The 7,409-nt window shown below is 38.0% G+C and overlaps 1 long non-coding RNA gene across 1 annotated transcript; it reads left to right on the top strand.

Moving 5' to 3' along the window:
- The first annotated feature begins 426 nt into the window (after positions 1–426).
- On the top strand, positions 427–3,114 carry LOC149404982 (uncharacterized). Its single transcript, XR_016295498.1, has 4 exons — positions 427–754; positions 1,405–1,517; positions 1,883–1,977; positions 2,955–3,114. It is a non-coding gene; the product is annotated as an uncharacterized LOC149404982 (long non-coding RNA).
- Positions 3,115–7,409: the final 4,295 nt, after the last annotated feature.

Below are 7,409 nucleotides of genomic sequence, written 5' to 3'. Positions count from 1 at the left end.
CGTCCTTAGATTATAAATATCTTGGAATATGATAATATTTAAGGTCGATGAAATTTCGGAATGAGAATATTCGAGTAATTCAATATTATTATTCGGAACATACTCGGAGATTTAAAAATCTCAAGAGTAAAAATAAATTCCGGAATCCCTTAAATATATTCATGATAACGGGAAATCATATTAATTTTCTGGGTTACTTTTCAAGATTATTTTTAATTAATTAAGGACAGAATTGTGAGGTTTTATTTTAAAAGGACTTATGTGCAACATTTTGAAGGACGAGATTGAAAGAAAAAGAGGAAAAGGGGGTTGTTTTAAGAGAGGCGTGTCAATATTTGAGTGGACCACCGGTGCACGTGTGGCATGGTGGGAGAGTGCAACATGGCCACTTATTCCACTCTCCCTTTCTCTTTCGCTGCCACCTCACCATCCCTCACTCTCTCTATTTCTCTCATTCTCGGTCTCTCTCTGCTCTCTCTTCTCCTTCCTCACATCACTCGGCCGAAAGAACCAGACAAGAAAAAAAAAACCCGAGCTCGATCTTCAGCCGTCACCAAGCCCCATCATCACCGCCATCCTCTCTCACTCTTCTCCTTCCTTTCCTCTTCGCGCGTCACCCAGCACCGAGCCACGTCGCCGCGTGTCCACGCCGAGGAAGCACTCCGCCGCGAGCTCGCCGTGACCACCGCCCGAGGAAGAGACACCGGGAAAGAGAGATAACACACCGAGGAGTCCAGATTCACAAGAAATTTGGGTAAGCAATCAAAACCCGAGACGGATTTTGTGATTCTAGGGTTCATACTTGGTTTTTGGGGGTTTTGGTTCCGGGTTTAATTTGGTGAAATTGCTTGGTTTTAATTGTTGTTTGGACTCGGTTAATGATGTTTGTAGCTCGAATTTGAGGTTTGAGTCCGAATTTCTTTGGTTTGGTTTGGTTTTGGCCGAAAATGTGATGAACTAGGTTTTAGATGGGGCTTTTGATCTCTGCGTGTTTAGTGATGATCTTGAGTTGTTTTTGAGGTTGTTCAATGTCTGGGATTTGGTTGATAATGGCTGTTCACTGATGATTTGAATTTTGGACGAATTTTCTTTGGAAATTGCTCTTGGCCGTGTGTTTGTTTTTCTGAAATTCTGATGGTTGTTGTTATTACCTGAGGTTGTGATGATGAATCTGAGAACCTGTATGTTTTGGGTTGAATAGTGGGTTGGCCGTGAGCTGTTTGATGTGTTTGGTTTGATATGTTGTGATCGTTGTTGGGTTAGGACGTCTTCGGTTAGTTGGTTTCGAGTTGGGTTCGCTTGAATTGGTTTTGGGTTCGGGTTTTGAATCATGATATCGGGATTTGGATTTTGAAAGTGATAAGAGTTTGAGATTTAAGATGTTAACTCGTCGTTGGGTTCCAGGTTTGAATTACAGATCTTGACGGACGGACGGGAACCAGACGAGTCAAGAGCGATAAGATCAGTTTCTGAAGATATCAAGTGAAAGAGTTATCGAAATAAAGCTCGATTAACTCGTGAGTTTTAAATCGCTTATAGCGTTTAAATACTCTTATATATGTACTTTCAGTATTTAAATAAATAATTTATAATTATTTATTTAATATTGTTTTTTAATTTAATTTAATTATTCGTTTGGAATTCTCGGTTATTTTGATTTCGGATTATTTGATTTATGTAAGACTCATGATTACTCGTTGAACTTTATTTCGTATCATTCTCGATACGAGAATACGTGAGTCTTGAATAAACTTCCGAAGAACCGGGGAATAATAAATTAAATTCTCGAATTCCGAACCAACTCTAATCCCGACAACGAACCCTCTCCTCTTTAAGTAAACTCGAACCCAATAACTAACGGATGTTCAACTCCGGATGCTAGTTCTCTCGACGTTTCGACAAGTGCCAAGTGTCTCGAAGAACGTGTGAAGCAGGACATCTTCGGGAATCGTCGAGCTTTCCGTCGAACAATTCCAGGTAAGTGTGGAGACATAAGTCAACTACTTACCAATGGTATAACCCTGTTTGTTTGTGCATTTGCTTGCTAGTAAACAAGAGTAGGTAAAAGCCTAAAATGAATAAACTCGGAAGTTAAGGCTTCGGCCACTCTTGCTTGAAAACTTAGCTCGGGTTCGCCCGTTAGGTTCAAACGCTAACTTGAACCAGCCACGTTTGCTTTGTGTATAGTTAGACTTCTCTTCTAACTCTAGGAAGTAGGTTAGGATCGAGAGGACGGAAGAGCGATAGACTCTCAAATTCAATCTAGAGTAGAGAGTTCGGAAGTCACATTTCGAGCTTTCAACTTAAAACACTAAACGAGCTTCAAAGGGAAACAATAATTTCTTTCGGGGTTTATCCCGTCACGCTCTTCCGTATATAAGTTTAACGTGTACGCTGCTAGCTGCGGTGTACCCAAACTTTAAAACTCGTGTCGGTGGTACTCACAAGTCCACGACTTGTGCTTGGCGGGCCATGCCGGTCCGTGCGCCGAGTACTCGAAGCAATGGGTGAAGGTCGCGCATCGTGAGCTCATTGCTAGCTGGAAGACTCACTGGAAGCTGCCTTGAGCACACCGCGGCTTAGTGGGTGAAGGTCGCGGTTCGCGAGCTCAGTACGCCAGAGACCAGTGGCGCTGACGTCATGATGAAGAAAGTACCACTAGTGGATCCCAGACAGGTGTTAAAACTTAGATCAGTTGACGACTGCTGCTCGAAGTCTGAAACTGGTCTCTAGTCGGACCAGAGGTTATAGCAGTGAGGAGTGTATAACCTTGCGGGACGGCTAGTATTCTAGGATGCGCGCTCATTAGTCACTTATAGGTGATAGCTGCATCTTGTATTCTTGTTTTCTTGTTCGCACGTCATATGCTTTGCATTAGCTGCTTTTCTTTCCTAAGCTAGACTCCCACTTGCTGAGTCATTCGACTCATAGTTTTATGTCCCTTGGTAATGTAGATAAGGGCAAGGCGGCAATGTAGACAACAGAGAAGGAAACCGAGACGGGACGAGTATCTCTTGACCTACGGGCTATGGGTTCTGGCTCGGGAAGTAGACCTCTATATATAATGTTTTGAATAATATCGACTCTTCCTTAAATAATATTCTGTGTATATATGCATAGTCGGGAGCTTCTATGTACATATATATGTATGTATAAGGGTCGATATACGACTTCTAGTTCTAAACGAAAAACGAAAAATTTCCCGAGATTTTCGATAACCACTTTTGTTGTAAACGTTTCCGCACTTTTAATAATATTGTATTTCGTTTATTATATGTTTAATAAATTATATATTTACTTTAAATGTTTTGTTTACATTTCATTATTCATATATGATATGCTCCCGCTACGTGATGTTGGTTCCGTCGAGTCGCGGCTTGCGGGCGAGGTGACGACGCTCGCGGGTCGTGACAATAGCGATTGCAACTGAAAAAATCTCTGACAAAAGGTAAATAATTTAGTTTTTAGACTTTATTTTTTGTTGTTCGTGCATTAATAGAAGTGATATTTACGTTGTTGGGTCTATCTGCCAATTTTCGATTTAGGGGTTTAGCTTTTTTCTTCTGAAAATTAGGGTTTTGGGCTTGCATGCGTGGTCGGCCCACTATAAATGGCAAGTTTATGCATGAGAAAATATTCTCTTAATGTCTAGTGTAAATGGCTATTCCGATTTGATATCTTTTTTATATTTACATATTATTTACTGTGAATTTACTATTGCTTACTAATGTTGTGTGTTGAAAATATGATATTTTAGGATTTACACATAATTTTGGGATTTTTTTGGTGTACATTCGAGGAAATGTATATTATGGATTCTGGGTTTTGATCACTTGGGTTTTTTGGTTAATTTACACAATGAGATTATTAGTTATTACAAAAATGATAAAATTTCGTTTCTGATTATGAATATCAATCTGAAACACAGAGTTGTAAATCGAGTATCTGTGAATAATAAGTACATGTCTATTTACGAATCACATAGATCTGTGATCATGTAGAGTAAATTTTTGTTATTTTACTTGGGTACCTGGAAACTGAAGCATATTTTTTGCTTTATTTACAGTGATTAACATATAAATTTAACAGTGAACGAGAATCTTCTTCAATGGCAATAAAATCTTTGGCAAAGAAGAAACGGAACAAATCAACAACACGGATTGCACAAATAAAACAGATTTTGTGGTGTTAATACGTCAGTAAATATGCCATTCTCATTTTTATTATTTACAATCTATTTTTTGTGTGGTTTTAGGTTGGTGAATTTGTTGTCAAATGAGAAGATTGAGATTTCACCGAAAAGAAATCAAAGAAAGACATCGACATCGAGCAATGCAGCCGGCCTTTGTTTTCCTTGGGCATCGTCTTGTTTATGTTTTTTTTTTATTTCAGTTGATTGGGTTTAGCTAGTTTTTGTTTATCGAAATTTATCTACAATTTAGTTAAAAATTGTGAACTGGTATTTTTGAACTATGAATGTGTGATTATTTACAACCAAGAAGAAGTACTTTGTTTTGATATCCTTCGTTTTAATTTGTTTATTAAATTTAGTCGTGGTGTGTCTACAATAATAAACAAATAAGTTGGATTAAGATATTAAATTTCCATATTGTTTGTACCTTGAAAATGTGAGACAATACGTTTATGACTGGGAAGAGACAACGAAATGAAAAAGCAAAGAATTGATTATGAGAAACAGCACGCGTAAGTAAAATGTTTGGGTCATCAGTGTTGAGCATCGTGTTCCTAGAGAGTCTCTCTTGTGTTGACCATAAATAATTATTTAATTATGTAAATACCCATATTTCAGAATTGATGCTCTCAATCACAACTACAGCTAGTGAGATTATTATAATGAAAGCATTATTATTCAAAAGTTCTTATCCGCCTTTTTATCAGAGCCGAATCGGGGACTATGGACTTAGTATTAGAAGCTTAACAAATCCGATGAAAAGACGAAAATGTCCTTTCTCTTTTCTACATCGATTTGTCTAATCTTGGTCAGACTCCACCTTGCAAGCCAAGACTGAATCCTCCTTGGTACTAGAATTATATTTACTCATCGTGACGAGTGTCCACTGATATAGTCAGTTCGTGATCAAGATCTTCAAGATTCAACCCGTGTCGAGAAAAGTCAATTATTCCGTTATACTTTTCTTAACACCAATAAGGCCTAAGCACACTACAACAAAAACTGTCAACAGCCGCGACAAAAGTCGTGGCTGTTGCTATGAAAGTCGTGGCTATTGGTACTTCAGCCGTGACAACAGCCACGACTTGTCGTGGCTGTTGCTCTGTTGCTGTTTATCAACAACCACGACAAGTCGTGGCTAAAATCTGCCGCGACAAATCGTGGCTGTTGTCGTGGCTGATTTCGGCCACATTATTTTGCCGGAACCTATTTTCCCGCCAATTTTCCCCGCACTTTTTTTCCCGCCATTTTTCCGGGTAATCTTTTTTCCCGCACTTTTTTTCCGCCAATTTTTTCCCAACATTTTTCCGGGTAATCTTTTTTCGTGCCAATTTTTCATATGTTTCAAATGTAAAAATAATTACACAAATAAAATCTTATAAATCAAAATAATATATATTTCATTCATAGGATGAATTCATAATTATACTAACAAAATGTCTCATATTAATAAACTAGAATACAATGTACTAACAAACTAAAATAGATAACGCTCGCGACGCCTAATAAACCAAAATTACATACTATAAAAGTAAAGAAAATCACTACTCGTACTGAGGAGTTCCCAAAGCAGACTCGACAAGTTCTCTTCTTAGCTCTCTTTCGTGCTACAGTAGGCGTACTCCCAGAGCTAGATCCTCCTTCAGCACGTAGTGGACGTGAAACTGAGGCCGGGATTGTCTGTGCCGGAGGGGGTGCAGAATAAACTACCGCCACCTTCATATTCATCCACATGGGTGTAAACCTTGTGCTAAGTCCATCCTACAAATTGCAAAAACATAACTCTGAAGTCGAATTAGTTTATTCTATAAGAATAAATATATTCCCTGAAGATAAAAAAAATCAATTGAGTAAACAGAGGCCTTATTATGGACCTTAAATTAGTTACATGTTGGAGAAGTGTTGCAAAGAAACAAGATATTCAAAATACAACAAGAGAAGTCATTGTACAATGCAGTATTGTACAATGATTTGACTGTTCAAAATTTATAAAAAGGGGGGAAAAAGACCACTTAAAACATTTGGACAAAGTCGCACCCAAAAGTTAACCTTGATTTTTAGGTGCGACTTTATCGCACCCAAAGGTATTAATGAACTTTTGGGTGCGACTTTTCGCACCAAAATTTAAAAAAATCAGCGAAATTTTTTAGTTGCTTCAATGTCTTTTGGATGCGACTTTTCGCACCTGAAAGTCTTTTTTAGTGCGACTTTTAGGTGCGAAAAGTCGCACCCAAAAGTCATCCGCACCGAAAAACTGTATTTGTAGTAGTGCACAACATTGATATTGAAACATATTCAGCCATCTTCAGAATCTCAGATATCATAATTTCTAGACCAACTTACAAGTGAGAATGGCATAATGAATATTCACCATATATAAAGAAATTTTTAGAACTTCTTGTTGGATTGTTTAGCAAAATCTAAAAAAAAAATCCACGTGAATAAGTTCATACACTTCTTAAGTCTAATGGTGTATCAACTTGATCAAAACAACTACATCATTGCCATGATTCTTAATTAGCATCAAAATATAACATACACTACTTAGCAACGACCATGGATTAGCACATGAATCGAGTGAGACTCTTCAAGTCCATCCAGCCTTAGCCCCCCAAAGTATTCGTCAAGAAATTGAGTGCAGTAAAGATAGATAGCTTACTTGGATTAGAATAGTCTCACACTCGTGCATTTCTTCAACAAAATTTAAAGACTAGTCTCAACCTCGGTTTGACTAGTCTCAACCTCAATTCGACTAGTGGCAAGATAGATAGCTCACCTGTTTATTTAAAGACTTTTCTAATTAGCAAGTTTAGCGAAGCACACAAATATAAAATGGTAATATAGCTAAATAGCCACCCATATTTAGACAGTTTTGGATTTGGCCAACATTCTGTTAATTTCGTGTTAATAGCCAGCACCATTTATTTACACACTGTCAAAATACCAAAAAGACCTTACCTGTTCCCGCCCACTATAATACTGAAAATTAAATGCATTTAAAACACAATATTAGATAATAACTGTCGCAGGAATCAAGGAGCGTCATTAATCTTGGTAATTAATACCACCGATACACACCATCTTTCTCTCAGAATAAGAAAATGGAGAAGACGCAACCCAAATTTGAAAACCCGGAAATCTGTAACGAGAAACTGAGACCGAGCGCCATCGTCTTCTTCTCCTTCTTCTCTTCTACGCGCGGCCACAAACACCAGCC

This window comes from Urtica dioica, chromosome 2 (assembly GCF_054948205.1).
Source record: "Urtica dioica subsp. dioica isolate 48M chromosome 2, U.dioica_male_clone48M_v1_H2, whole genome shotgun sequence".
NCBI lineage: Eukaryota > Viridiplantae > Streptophyta > Magnoliopsida > Rosales > Urticaceae > Urtica > Urtica dioica.
This window is presented reverse-complemented; position numbering and strand designations above follow the sequence as displayed.